Below are 16,020 nucleotides of genomic sequence, written 5' to 3'. Positions count from 1 at the left end.
AACATAAGCAGATGAACTAATTTCAGGTTAATTCAGCCAGATCTCGTTTTCCTCAGCATTTCGGAGCTGTCCAACAACCAACAAGGATGAAAATTGAATGTAGTGCTGCAAATTCACAGATAGTCCATTTTTGACTTCTTTCGCTGAGATAAAGCGTTTTAGGCTTCTGGCTTGCTGATCATTTGGAACATAAGCAGAGAAACTAATTTCAAGTTAATTCAGCCAGATCTAGTGCTGCTCAGTATTTCGGAGCTGTCCAACAACCAACAAGGCTGAAAATTGAATGTAGTGCTGCAAATTCACAGATAGTCCATTTTTGACTTCTTTCGCTGAGATAAAGCGTTTTTGGCTTCTGGCTTTCTGATCTTTTGGAACATAAGCAGAGAAACTAATTTCAGGTTAATTCAGCCAGATCTAGTGTTGCTCAGCATTTCTTAGCTGTCCAACAACCAACAAGGCTGAAAATTGAATGTTGTGCTGCAAATTCACAGATAGTCCATTTTTGACTTCTTTCGCTGAGATAAAGCGTTTTTGGCTTCTGGCTTTCTGATCATTTGGAACATAAGCAGAGAAACTAATTTCAGGTTAATTCAGCCAGATCTAGTGTTGCTCAGCATTTCTTAGCTGTCCAACAACCAACAAGGCTGAAAATTGAATGTACAGCTGCAAATTCACAGATAGTCCATTTTTGACTTCTTTCGCTGAGATAAAGCGTATTTGGCTTCTGGCTTGCTGATTATTTGGAACATAAGCAGATGAACTAATTTCAGGTTAATTCAGCCAAATCTCGTTTTCCTCAGCATTTCGGAGCTGTCCAACAACCAACAAGGCTGAAAATTGAATGTAGTGCTGCAAATTCACAGGTAGTCCATTTTTGACTTCTTTCGCTGAGATAAAGCGTTTTAGGCTTCTGGCTTTCTGATCATTTGGAACATAAGCAAAGAAACTAATTTCAGGTTAATTCAGCCAGATCTAGTGCTGCTCAGCATTTCGGAACTGTCCAATAACCAACAAGGCTGAAAATTGAATGTACAGCTGCAAATTAACAGATAGTCCATTTTTGACTTCTTTCGCTGAGATAAAGCGTTTTTGGCTTCTGGCTTGCTGATCATTTGGAACATAAGCAGAGAAACTAATTTCAAGTTAATTCAGCCAGATCTAGTGTTGCTCAGCATTTCTTAGCTGTCCAACAACCAACAAGGCTGAAAATTGAATGTACAGCTGCAAATTCACAGATAGTCCATTTTTGACTTCTTTCGCTGAGATAAAGCGTTTTTGGCTTCTGGCTTTCTGATCATTTGGAACATAAGCAGAGAAACTAATTTCAAATTAATTCAGCCAGATCTAGTGCTACTCAGCATTTCGGAACTGTCCAATAACCAACAAGGCTGAAAATTGAATGTACAGCTGCAAATTCACAGATAGTCCATTTTTGACTTCTTTCGCTGAGATAAAGCGTTTTTGGCTTCTGGCTTTCTGATCATTTGGAACATAAGCAGAGAAACTAATTTCAGGCTAATTCAGCCAGATCTAGTGCTGCTCACTATTTCGGAGCTGTCCAACAATCAACAAGGCTGACAATTGAATGTTGTGCTGCAAATTCACAGATAGTCCATTCTTGACTTCTTTCGCTGAGATAAAGCGTTTTTGGCTTCTGGCTTTCTGATCATTTGGAACATAAGTAGAGAAACTAATTTCAGGTTAATTCAGCCAGATCTAGTGTTGCTCAGCATTTCTTAGCTGTCCAACAACCAACAAGGCTGAAAATTGAATGTACAGCTGCAAATTAACAGATAGTCCATTTTTGACTTCTTTCGCTGAGATAAAGCGTTTTTGGCTTCTGGCTTGCTGATCATTTGGAACATAAGCAGAGAAACTAATTTCAAGTTAATTCAGCCAGATCTAGTGTTGCTCAGCATTTCTTAGCTGTCCAACAACCAACAAGGCTGAAAATTGAATGTACAGCTGCAAATTCACAGATAGTCCATTTTTGACTTCTTTCGCTGAGATAAAGCGTTTTTGGCTTCTGGCTTTCTGATCATTTGGAACATAAGCAGAGAAACTAATTTCAAATTAATTCAGCCAGATCTAGTGCTACTCAGCATTTCGGAACTGTCCAATAACCAACAAGGCTGAAAATTGAATGTACAGCTGCAAATTCACAGATAGTCCATTTTTGACTTCTTTCGCTGAGATAAAGCGTTTTTGGCTTCTGGCTTTCTGATCATTTGGAACATAAGCAGAGAAACTAATTTCAGGCTAATTCAGCCAGATCTAGTGCTGCTCACTATTTCGGAGCTGTCCAACAATCAACAAGGCTGAAAATTGAATGTTGTGCTGCAAATTCACAGATAGTCCATTTTTGACTTCTTTCGCTGAGATAAAGCGTTTTTGGCTTCTGGCTTTCTGATCATTTGGAACATAAGCAGAGAAACTAATTTCAGGTTAATTCAGCCAGATCTAGTGTTGCTCAGCATTTCTTAGCTGTCCAACAACCAACAAGGCTGAAAATTGAATGTACAGCTGCAAATTCACAGATAGTCCATTTTTGACTTCTTTCGCTGAGATAAAGCGTTTGTGGCTTCTGGCTTTCTGATCTTTTGGAACATAAGCAGAGAAACTAATTTCAGGTTAATTCAGCCAGATCTAGTGTTGCTCAGCATTTCTTAGCTGTCCAACAACCAACAAGGCTGACAATTGAATGTACAGCTGCAAATTCACAGATAGTCCATTTTTGACTTCTTTCGCTGAGATAAAGCGTATTTGGCTTCTGGCTTGCTGATTATTTGGAACATAAGCAGATGAACTAATTTCAGGTTAATTCAGCCAAATCTCGTTTTCCTCAGCATTTCGGAGCTGTCCAACAACCAACAAGGCTGAAAATTGAATGTAGTGCTGCAAATTCACAGGTAGTCCATTTTTGACTTCTTTCGCTGAGATAAAGCGTTTTAGGCTTCTGGCTTTCTGATCATTTGGAACATAAGCAGAGAAACTAATTTCAAGTTAATTCAGCCAGATCTAGTGCTGCTCAGTATTTCGGAGCTGTCCAACAACCAACAAGGCTGAAAATTGAATGTAGTGCTGCAAATTCACAGATAGTCCATTTTTGACTTCTTTCGCTGAGATAAAGCGTTTTTGGCTTCTGGCTTTCTGATCTTTTGAAACATAAGCAGAGAAACTAATTTCAGGTTAATTCAGCCAGATCTAGTGTTGCTCAGCATTTCTTAGCTGTCCAACAACCAACAAGGCTGAAAATTGAATGTACAGCTGCAAATTCACAGATAGTCCATTTTTGACTTCTTTCGCTGAGATAAAGCGTTTTTGGCTTCTGGCTTTCTGATCATTTGGAAAATAAGCAGAGAAACTAATTTCAAATTGATTCAGCCAGATCTAGTGCTGCTCAGTATTTCGGAGCTGTCCAACAACCAACAAGGCTGAAAATTGAATGTAGTGCTGCAAATTCACAGATAGTCCATTTTTGACTTTATTCGCTGAGATAAAGCGTTGTTGGCTTCTGGCTTTCTGATCATTTGGAACATAAGCAAAGAAACTAATTTCAGGTTAATTCAGCCAGATCTAGTGCTGCTCAGCATTTCGGAACTGTCCAATAACCAACAAGGCTGAAAATTGAATGTACAGCTGCAAATTAACAGATAGTCCATTTTTGACTTCTTTCGCTGAGATAAAGCGTTTTTGGCTTCTGGCTTGCTGATCATTTGGAACATAAGCAGAGAAACTAATTTCAAGTTAATTCAGCCAGATCTAGTGTTGCTCAGCATTTCTTAGCTGTCCAACAACCAACAAGGCTGAAAATTGAATGTACAGCTGCAAATTCACAGATAGTCCATTTTTGACTTCTTTCGCTGAGATAAAGCGTTTTTGGCTTCTGGCTTTCTGATCATTTGGAACATAAGCAGAGAAACTAATTTCAAATTAATTCAGCCAGATCTAGTGCTACTCAGCATTTCGGAACTGTCCAATAACCAACAAGGCTGAAAATTGAATGTACAGCTGCAAATTCACAGATAGTCCATTTTTGACTTCTTTCGCTGAGATAAAGCGTTTTTGGCTTCTGGCTTTCTGATCATTTGGAACATAAGCAGAGAAACTAATTTCAGGCTAATTCAGCCAGATCTAGTGCTGCTCACTATTTCGGAGCTGTCCAACAATCAACAAGGCTGAAAATTGAATGTTGTGCTGCAAATTCACAGATAGTCCATTTTTGACTTCTTTCGCTGAGATAAAGCGTTTTTGGCTTCTGGCTTTCTGATCATTTGGAACATAAGCAGAGAAACTAATTTCAGGTTAATTCAGCCAGATCTAGTGTTGCTCAGCATTTCTTAGCTGTCCAACAACCAACAAGGCTGAAAATTGAATGTACAGCTGCAAATTCACAGATAGTCCATTTTTGACTTCTTTCGCTGAGATAAAGCGTTTGTGGCTTCTGGCTTTCTGATCTTTTGGAACATAAGCAGAGAAACTAATTTCAGGTTAATTCAGCCAGATCTAGTGTTGCTCAGCATTTCTTAGCTGTCCAACAACCAACAAGGCTGAAAATTGAATGTACAGCTGCAAATTCACAGATAGTCCATTTTTGACTTCTTTCGCTGAGATAAAGCGTATTTGGCTTCTGGCTTGCTGATTATTTGGAACATAAGCAGATGAACTAATTTCAGGTTAATTCAGCCAAATCTCGTTTTCCTCAGCATTTCGGAGCTGTCCAACAACCAACAAGGCTGAAAATTGAATGTAGTGCTGCAAATTCACAGGTAGTCCATTTTTGACTTCTTTCGCTGAGATAAAGCGTTTTAGGCTTCTGGCTTTCTGATCATTTGGAACATAAGCAGAGAAACTAATTTCAAGTTAATTCAGCCAGATCTAGTGCTGCTCAGTATTTCTTAGCTGTCCAACAACCAACAAGGCTGAAAATTGAATGTAGTGCTGCAAATTCACAGATAGTCCATTTTTGACTTTATTCGCTGAGATAAAGCGTTGTTGGCTTCTGGCTTTCTGATCATTTGGAACATAAGCAAAGAAACTAATTTCAGGTTAATTCAGCCAGATCTAGTGCTGCTCAGCATTTCGGAACTGTCCAATAACCAACAAGGCTGAAAATTGAATGTACAGCTGCAAATTAACAGATAGTCCATTTTTGACTTCTTTCGCTGAGATAAAGCGTTTTTGGCTTCTGGCTTGCTGATCATTTGGAACATAAGCAGAGAAACTAATTTCAAGTTAATTCAGCCAGATCTAGTGTTGCTCAGCATTTCTTAGCTGTCCAACAACCAACAAGGCTGAAAATTGAATGTACAGCTGCAAATTCACAGATAGTCCATTTTTGACTTCTTTCGCTGAGATGAAGCGTTTTTGGCTTCTGGCTTTCTGATCATTTGGAACATAAGCAGAGAAACTAATTTCAAGTTAATTCAGCCAGATCTAGTGCTGCTCAGTATTTCGGAGCTGTCCAACAACCAACAAGGCTGAAAATTGAATGTAGTGCTGCAAATTCACAGATAGTCCATTTTTGACTTTATTCGCTGAGATAAAGCGTTTTTGGCTTCTGGCTTGCTGATCATTTGGAACATAAGCAGAGAAACTAATTTCAAGTTAATTCAGCCAGATCTAGTGTTGCTCAGCATTTCTTAGCTGTCCAACAACCAACAAGGCTGAAAATTGAATGTACAGCTGCAAATTCACAGATAGTCCATTTTTGACTTCTTTCGCTGAGATAAAGCGTTTTTGGCTTCTGGCTTTCTGATCATTTGGAACATAAGCAGAGAAACTAATTTCAAATTAATTCAGCCAGATCTAGTGCTACTCAGCATTTCGGAACTGTCCAATAACCAACAAGGCTGAAAATTGAATGTACAGCTGCAAATTCACAGATAGTCCATTTTTGACTTCTTTCGCTGAGATAAAGCGTTTTTGGCTTCTGGCTTTCTGATCATTTGGAACATAAGCAGAGAAACTAATTTCAGGCTAATTCAGCCAGATCTAGTGCTGCTCACTATTTCGGAGCTGTCCAACAATCAACAAGGCTGAAAATTGAATGTTGTGCTGCAAATTCACAGATAGTCCATTTTTGACTTCTTTCGCTGAGATAAAGCGTTTTTGGCTTCTGGCTTTCTGATCATTTGGAACATAAGCAGAGAAACTAATTTCAGGTTAATTCAGCCAGATCTAGTGTTGCTCAGCATTTCTTAGCTGTCCAACAACCAACAAGGCTGAAAATTGAATGTACAGCTGCAAATTCACAGATAGTCCATTTTTGACTTCTTTCGCTGAGATAAAGCGTTTGTGGCTTCTGGCTTTCTGATCTTTTGGAACATAAGCAGAGAAACTAATTTCAGGTTAATTCAGCCAGATCTAGTGTTGCTCAGCATTTCTTAGCTGTCCAACAACCAACAAGGCTGAAAATTGAATGTACAGCTGCAAATTCACAGATAGTCCATTTTTGACTTCTTTCGCTGAGATAAAGCGTATTTGGCTTCTGGCTTGCTGATTATTTGGAACATAAGCAGATGAACTAATTTCAGGTTAATTCAGCCAAATCTCGTTTTCCTCAGCATTTCGGAGCTGTCCAACAACCAACAAGGCTGAAAATTGAATGTAGTGCTGCAAATTCACAGGTAGTCCATTTTTGACTTCTTTCGCTGAGATAAAGCGTTTTAGGCTTCTGGCTTTCTGATCATTTGGAACATAAGCAGAGAAACTAATTTCAAGTTAATTCAGCCAGATCTAGTGCTGCTCAGTATTTCTTAGCTGTCCAACAACCAACAAGGCTGAAAATTGAATGTAGTGCTGCAAATTCACAGATAGTCCATTTTTGACTTTATTCGCTGAGATAAAGCGTTGTTGGCTTCTGGCTTTCTGATCATTTGGAACATAAGCAAAGAAACTAATTTCAGGTTAATTCAGCCAGATCTAGTGCTGCTCAGCATTTCGGAACTGTCCAATAACCAACAAGGCTGAAAATTGAATGTACAGCTGCAAATTAACAGATAGTCCATTTTTGACTTCTTTCGCTGAGATAAAGCGTTTTTGGCTTCTGGCTTGCTGATCATTTGGAACATAAGCAGAGAAACTAATTTCAAGTTAATTCAGCCAGATCTAGTGTTGCTCAGCATTTCTTAGCTGTCCAACAACCAACAAGGCTGAAAATTGAATGTACAGCTGCAAATTCACAGATAGTCCATTTTTGACTTCTTTCGCTGAGATGAAGCGTTTTTGGCTTCTGGCTTTCTGATCATTTGGAACATAAGCAGAGAAACTAATTTCAAGTTAATTCAGCCAGATCTAGTGCTGCTCAGTATTTCGGAGCTGTCCAACAACCAACAAGGCTGAAAATTGAATGTAGTGCTGCAAATTCACAGATAGTCCATTTTTGACTTTATTCGCTGAGATAAAGCGTTGTTGGCTTCTGGCTTTCTGATCATTTGGAACATAAGCAAAGAAACTAATTTCAGGTTAATTCAGCCAGATCTAGTGCTGCTCAGCATTTCGGAACTGTCCAATAACCAACAAGGCTGAAAATTGAATGTACAGCTGCAAATTAACAGATAGTCCATTTTTGACTTCTTTCGCTGAGATAAAGCGTATTTGGCTTCTGGCTTTCTGATCATTTGGAACATAAGCAGAGAAACTAATTTCAGGTTAATTCAGCCAGATCTAGTGTTGCTCAGCATTTCTTAGCTGTCCAACAACCAACAAGGCTGAAAATTGAATGTACAGCTGCAAATTCACAGATAGTCCATTTTTGACTTCTTTCGCTGAGATAAAGCGTATTTGGCTTCTGGCTTGCTGATTATTTGGAACATAAGCAGATGAACTAATTTCAGGTTAATTCAGCCAAATCTCGTTTTCCTCAGCATTTCGGAGCTGTCCAACAACCAACAAGGCTGAAAATTGAATGTAGTGCTGCAAATTCACAGGTAGTCCATTTTTGACTTCTTTCGCTGAGATAAAGCGTTTTAGGCTTCTGGCTTTCTGATCATTTGGAACATAAGCAGAGAAACTAATTTCAAGTTAATTCAGCCAGATCTAGTGCTGCTCAGTATTTCGGAGCTGTCCAACAACCAACAAGGCTGAAAATTGAATGTAGTGCTGCAAATTCACAGATAGTCCATTTTTGACTTCTTTCGCTGAGATAAAGCGTTTTTGGCTTCTGGCTTTCTGATCTTTTGAAACATAAGCAGAGAAACTAATTTCAGGTTAATTCAGCCAGATCTAGTGTTGCTCAGCATTTCTTAGCTGTCCAACAACCAACAAGGCTGAAAATTGAATGTACAGCTGCAAATTCACAGATAGTCCATTTTTGACTTCTTTCGCTGAGATAAAGCGTATTTGGCTTCTGGCTTGCTGATTATTTGGAACATAAGCAGATGAACTAATTTCAGGTTAATTCAGCCAAATCTCGTTTTCCTCAGCATTTCGGAGCTGTCCAACAACCAACAAGTCTGAAAATTGAATGTAGTGCTGCAAATTCACAGGTAGTCCATTTTTGACTTCTTTCGCTGAGATAAAGCGTTTTAGGCTTCTGGCTTTCTGATCATTTGGAACATAAGCAGAGAAACTAATTTCAAGTTAATTCAGCCAGATCTAGTGCTGCTCAGTATTTCGGAGCTGTCCAACAACCAACAAGGCTGAAAATTGAATGTAGTGCTGCAAATTCACAGATAGTCCATTTTTGACTTCTTTCGCTGAGATAAAGCGTTTTTGGCTTCTGGCTTTCTGATCTTTTGAAACATAAGCAGAGAAACTAATTTCAGGTTAATTCAGCCAGATCTAGTGTTGCTCAGCATTTCTTAGCTGTCCAACAACCAACAAGGCTGAAAATTGAATGTACAGCTGCAAATTCACAGATAGTCCATTTTTGACTTCTTTCGCTGAGATAAAGCGTTTTTGGCTTCTGGCTTTCTGATCATTTGGAAAATAAGCAGAGAAACTAATTTCAAATTGATTCAGCCAGATCTAGTGCTGCTCAGCATTTCGGAACTGTCCAATAACCAACAAGGCTGAAAATTGAATGTACAGCTGCAAATTCACAGATAGTCAATTTTTGACTTCTTTCGCTGAGATAAAGCGTTTTTGGCTTCTGGCTTGCTGATCATTTGGAACATAAGCAGAGAAACTAATTTCAAGTTAATTCAGCCAGATCTAGTGCTACTCAGTATTTCGGAGCTGTCCAACAACCAACAAGGCTGAAAATTGAATGTAGTGCTGCAAATTCACAGATAGTCCATTTTTGACTTCTTTCGCTGAGATAAACCGTTTTTGGCTTCTGGCTTTCTGATCATTTGGAACATAAGCAGAGAAACTAATTTCAGGTTAATTCAGCCAGATCTAGTGTTGCTCAGCATTTCTTAGCTGTCCAACAACCAACAAGGCTGAAAATTGAATGTACAGCTGCAAATTCACAGATAGTCCATTTTTGACTTCTTTTGCTGAGATAAAGCGTTTTTGGCTTCTGGCTTTCTGATCATTTGGAAAATAAGCAGAGAAACTAATTTCAAATTGATTCAGCCAGATCTAGTGCTGCTCAGCATTTCGGAACTGTCCAATAACCAACAAGGCTGAAAATTGAATGTACAGCTGCAAATTCACAGATAGTCAATTTTTGACTTCTTTCGCTGAGATAAAGCGTTTTTGGCTTCTGGCTTGCTGATCATTTGGAACATAAGCAGAGAAACTAATTTCAAGTTAATTCAGCCAGATCTAGTGCTACTCAGTATTTCGGAGCTGTCCAACAACCAACAAGGCTGAAAATTGAATGTACAGCTGCAAATTCACAGATAGTCCATTTTTGACTTCTTTCGCTGAGATAAAGCGTATTTGGCTTCTGGCTTGCTGATTATTTGGAACATAAGCAGATGAACTAATTTCAGGTTAATTCAGCCAAATCTCGTTTTCCTCAGCATTTCGGAGCTGTCCAACAACCAACAAGTCTGAAAATTGAATGTAGTGCTGCAAATTCACAGGTAGTCCATTTTTGACTTCTTTCGCTGAGATAAAGCGTTTTAGGCTTCTGGCTTTCTGATCATTTGGAACATAAGCAGAGAAACTAATTTCAAGTTAATTCAGCCAGATCTAGTGCTGCTCAGTATTTCGGAGCTGTCCAACAACCAACAAGGCTGAAAATTGAATGTAGTGCTGCAAATTCACAGATAGTCCATTTTTGACTTCTTTCGCTGAGATAAAGCGTTTTTGGCTTCTGGCTTTCTGATCTTTTGAAACATAAGCAGAGAAACTAATTTCAGGTTAATTCAGCCAGATCTAGTGTTGCTCAGCATTTCTTAGCTGTCCAACAACCAACAAGGCTGAAAATTGAATGTACAGCTGCAAATTCACAGATAGTCCATTTTTGACTTCTTTCGCTGAGATAAAGCGTTTTTGGCTTCTGGCTTTCTGATCATTTGGAAAATAAGCAGAGAAACTAATTTCAAATTGATTCAGCCAGATCTAGTGCTGCTCAGCATTTCGGAACTGTCCAATAACCAACAAGGCTGAAAATTGAATGTACAGCTGCAAATTCACAGATAGTCAATTTTTGACTTCTTTCGCTGAGATAAAGCGTTTTTGGCTTCTGGCTTGCTGATCATTTGGAACATAAGCAGAGAAACTAATTTCAAGTTAATTCAGCCAGATCTAGTGCTACTCAGTATTTCGGAGCTGTCCAACAACCAACAAGGCTGAAAATTGAATGTAGTGCTGCAAATTCACAGATAGTCCATTTTTGACTTCTTTCGCTGAGATAAACCGTTTTTGGCTTCTGGCTTTCTGATCATTTGGAACATAAGCAGAGAAACTAATTTCAGGTTAATTCAGCCAGATCTAGTGTTGCTCAGCATTTCTTAGCTGTCCAACAACCAACAAGGCTGAAAATTGAATGTACAGCTGCAAATTCACAGATAGTCCATTTTTGACTTCTTTTGCTGAGATAAAGCGTTTTTGGCTTCTGGCTTTCTGATCATTTGGAAAATAAGCAGAGAAACTAATTTCAAATTGATTCAGCCAGATCTAGTGCTGCTCAGCATTTCGGAACTGTCCAATAACCAACAAGGCTGAAAATTGAATGTACAGCTGCAAATTCACAGATAGTCAATTTTTGACTTCTTTCGCTGAGATAAAGCGTTTTTGGCTTCTGGCTTGCTGATCATTTGGAACATAAGCAGAGAAACTAATTTCAAGTTAATTCAGCCAGATCTAGTGCTACTCAGTATTTCGGAGCTGTCCAACAACCAACAAGGCTGAAAATTGAATGTACAGCTGCAAATTCACAGATAGTCCATTTTTGACTTCTTTCGCTGAGATAAAGCGTATTTGGCTTCTGGCTTTCTGATCATTTGGAACATAAGCAGAGAAACTAATTTCAGGTTAATTCAGCCAGATCTAGTGTTGCTCAGCATTTCTTAGCTGTCCAACAACCAACAAGGCTGAAAATTGAATGTACAGCTGCAAATTCACAGATAGTCCATTTTTGACTTCTTTCGCTGAGACAAAGCGTATTTGGCTTCTGGCTTGCTGATTATTTGGAACATAAGCAGAGAAACTAATTTCACATTAATTCAGCCAGATCAAGTGTTGCTCAGCATTTCGGAGGTGTCCAACAACCAACAAGGCTGAAAATTGAATGTACAGCTGCAAATTCACAGATAGTCCATTTTTGACTTCTTTCGCTGAGATAAAGCGTTTTTGGCTTCTGGCTTTCTGATCTTTTGGAACATAAGCAGAGAAACTAATTTCAGGTTAATTCAGCCAGATCTAGTGTTGCTCAGCATTTCTTAGCTGTCCAACAACCAACAAGGATGAAAATTGAATGTAGTGCTGCAAATTCACAGATAGTCCATTTTTGACTTCTTTCGCTGAGATAAAGCGTTTTAGGCTTCTGGCTTGCTGATCATTTGGAACATAAGCAGAGAAACTAATTTCAAGTTAATTCAGCCAGATCTAGTGCTGCACAGTATTTCGGAGCTGTCCAACAACCAACAAGGCTGAAAATTGAATGTAGTGCTGCAAATTCACAGATAGTCCATTTTTGACTTCTTTCGCTGAGATAAAGCGTTTTTGGCTTCTGGCTTTCTGATCTTTTGGAACATAAGCAGAGAAACTAATTTCAGGTTAATTCAGCCAGATCTAGTGTTGCTCAGCATTTCTTAGCTGTCCAACAACCAACAAGGCTGAAAATGGAATGTACAGCTGCAAATTCACAGATAGTCCATTTTTGACTTCTTTCGCTGAGATAAAGCGTTTTTGGCTTCTGGCTTTCTGATCATTTGGAACATAAGCTGAGAAACTAATTTCAGGTTAATTCAGCCAGATCTAGTGTTGCTCAGCATTTCTTAGCTGTCCAACAACCAACAAGGCTGAAAATTGAATGTACAGCTGCAAATTCACAGATAGTCCATTTTTGACTTCTTTCGCTGAGATAAAGCGTTTTTGGCTTCTGGCTTTCTGATCTTTTGGAACATAAGCAGAGAAACTAATTTCAGGTTAATTCAGCCAGATCTAGTGTTGCTCAGCATTTCTTAGCTGTCCAACAACCAACAAGGCTGAAAATTGAATGTACAGCTGCAAATTCACAGATAGTCCATTTTTGACTTCTTTCGCTGAGATAAAGCGTATTTGGCTTCTGGCTTGCTGATTATTTGGAACATAAGCAGATGAACTAATTTCAGGTTAATTCAGCCAGATCTAGTGCTGCTCAGCATTTCGAACCTGTCCAACAACCAACAAGGCTGAAAATTGAATGTAGTGCTGCAAATTCACAGGTAGTCCATTTTTGACTTCTTTCGCTGAGATAAAGCGTTTTAGGCTTCTGGCTTTCTGATCATTTGGAACATAAGCAGAGAAACTAATTTCAAGTTAATTCAGCCAGATCTAGTGCTGCTCAGTATTTCGGAGCTGTCCAACAACCAACAAGGCTGAAAATTGAATGTAGTGCTGCAAATTCACAGATAGTCCATTTTTGACTTCTTTCGCTGAGATAAAGCGTTTTTGGCTTCTGGCTTTCTGATCTTTTGGAACATAAGCAGAGAAACTAATTTCAGGTTAATTCAGCCAGATCTAGTGTTGCTCAGCATTTCTTAGCTGTCCAACAACCAACAAGGCTGAAAATTGAATGTACAGCTGCAAATTCACAGATAGTCCATTTTTGACTTTATTCGCTGAGATAAAGCGTTGTTGGCTTCTGGCTTTCTGATCATTTGGAACATAAGCAAAGAAACTAATTTCAGGTTAATTCAGCCAGATCTAGTGCTGCTCAGCATTTCTTAGCTGTCCAACAACCAACAAGGCTGAAAATTGAATGTACAGCTGCAAATTCACAGATAGTCCATTTTTGACTTCTTTCGCTGAGATAAAGCGTTTTTGGCTTCTGGCTTTCTGATCATTTGGAACATAAGCAGAGAAACTAATTTCAGGCTAATTCAGCCAGATCTAGTGCTGCTCACTATTTCGGAGCTGTCCAACAATCAACAAGGCTCAAAATTGAATGTTGTGCTGCAAATTCACAGATAGTCCATTTTTGACTTCTTTCGCTGAGATAAAGCGTTTTTGGCTTCTGGCTTTCTGATCATTTGGAACATAAGCTGAGAAACTAATTTCAGGTTAATTCAGCCAGATCTAGTGTTGCTCAGCATTTCTTAGCTGTCCAACAACCAACAAGGCTGAAAATTGAATGTACAGCTGCAAATTCACAGATAGTCCATTTTTGACTTCTTTCGCTGAGATAAAGCGTTTTTGGCTTCTGGCTTTCTGATCATTTGGAACATAAGCAGAGAAACTAATTTCAGGCTAATTCAGCCAGATCTAGTGCTGCTCACTATTTCGGAGCTGTCCAACAATCAACAAGGCTGAAAATTGAATGTTGTGCTGCAAATTCACAGATAGTCCATTTTTGACTTCTTTCGCTGAGATAAAGCGTTTTTGGCTTCTGGCTTTCTGATCATTTGGAACATAAGCTGAGAAACTAATTTCAGGTTAATTCAGCCAGATCTAGTGTTGCTCAGCATTTCTTAGCTGTCCAACAACCAACAAGGCTGAAAATTGAATGTACAGCTGCAAATTCACAGATAGTCCATTTTTGACTTCTTTCGCTGAGATAAAGCGTATTTGGCTTCTGGCTTGCTGATTATTTGGAACATAAGCAGATGAACTAATTTCAGGTTAATTCAGCCAGATCTAGTGCTGCTCAGCATTTCGGAACTGTCCAATAACCAACAAGGCTGAAAATTGAATGTGCAGCTGCAAATTCACAGATAGTCCATTTTTGACTTCTTTCGCTGAGATAAAGCGTTTTTGGCTTCTGGCTTGCTGATCATTTGGAACATAAGCAGAGAAACTAATTTCAAGTTAATTCAGCCAGATCTAGTGCTGCTCAGTATTTCGGAGCTGTCCAACAACCAACAAGGCTGAAAATTGAATGTAGTGCTGCAAATTCACAGATAGTCCATTTTTGACTTCTTTCGCTGAGATAAAGCGTTTTTGGCTTCTGGCTTTCTGATCTTTTGGAACATAAGCAGAGAAACTAATTTCAGGTTAATTCAGCCAGATCTAGTGTTGCTCAGCATTTCTTAGCTGTCCAACAACCAACAAGGCTGAAAATTGAATGTACAGCTGCAAATTCACAGATAGTCCATTTTTGACTTTATTCGCTGAGATAAAGCGTTGTTGGCTTCTGGCTTTCTGATCATTTGGAACATAAGCAAAGAAACTAATTTCAGGTTAATTCAGCCAGATCTAGTGCTGCTCAGCATTTCTTAGCTGTCCAACAACCAACAAGGCTGAAAATTGAATGTACAGCTGCAAATTCACAGATAGTCCATTTTTGACTTCTTTCGCTGAGATAAAGCGTTTTTGGCTTCTGGCTTTCTGATCATTTGGAACATAAGCAGAGAAACTAATTTCAGGCTAATTCAGCCAGATCTAGTGCTGCTCACTATTTCGGAGCTGTCCAACAATCAACAAGGCTCAAAATTGAATGTTGTGCTGCAAATTCACAGATAGTCCATTTTTGACTTCTTTCGCTGAGATAAAGCGTTTTTGGCTTCTGGCTTTCTGATCATTTGGAACATAAGCTGAGAAACTAATTTCAGGTTAATTCAGCCAGATCTAGTGTTGCTCAGCATTTCTTAGCTGTCCAACAACCAACAAGGCTGAAAATTGAATGTACAGCTGCAAATTCACAGATAGTCCATTTTTGACTTCTTTCGCTGAGATAAAGCGTTTTTGGCTTCTGGCTTTCTGATCATTTGGAACATAAGCAGAGAAACTAATTTCAGGCTAATTCAGTCAGATCTAGTGCTGCTCACTATTTCGGAGCTGTCCAACAATCAACAAGGCTGAAAATTGAATGTTGTGCTGCAAATTCACAGATAGTCCATTTTTGACTTCTTTCGCTGAGATAAAGCGTTTTTGGCTTCTGGCTTTCTGATCATTTGGAACATAAGCTGAGAAACTAATTTCAGGTTAATTCAGCCAGATCTAGTGTTGCTCAGCATTTCTTAGCTGTCCAACAACCAACAAGGCTGAAAATTGAATGTACAGCTGCAAATTCACAGATAGTCCATTTTTGACTTCTTTCGCTGAGATAAAGCGTATTTGGCTTCTGGCTTGCTGATTATTTGGAACATAAGCAGATGAACTAATTTCAGGTTAATTCAGCCAGATCTAGTGCTGCTCAGCATTTCGAACCTGTCCAACAACCAACAAGGCTGAAAATTGAATGTAGTGCTGCAAATTCACAGGTAGTCCATTTTTGACTTCTTTCGCTGAGATAAAGCGTTTTAGGCTTCTGGCTTTCTGATCATTTGGAACATAAGCAGAGAAACTAATTTCAAGTTAATTCAGCCAGATCTAGTGCTGCTCAGTATTTCGGAGCTGTCCAACAACCAACAAGGCTGAAAATTGAATGTACAGCTGCAAATTCACAGATAGTCCATTTTTGACTTCTTTCGCTGAGATAAAGCGTTTTTGGCTTCTGGCTTGCTGATCATTTGGAACATAAGCAGAGAAACTAATTTC

Source organism: Poecilia mexicana, unplaced genomic scaffold (assembly GCF_051168715.1).
Source record: "Poecilia mexicana isolate PSO_F unplaced genomic scaffold, ASM5116871v1 scaffold_4, whole genome shotgun sequence".
NCBI classification, from domain to species: domain Eukaryota; kingdom Metazoa; phylum Chordata; class Actinopteri; order Cyprinodontiformes; family Poeciliidae; genus Poecilia; species Poecilia mexicana.
Note: the sequence above shows the minus strand (reverse complement) of the source record.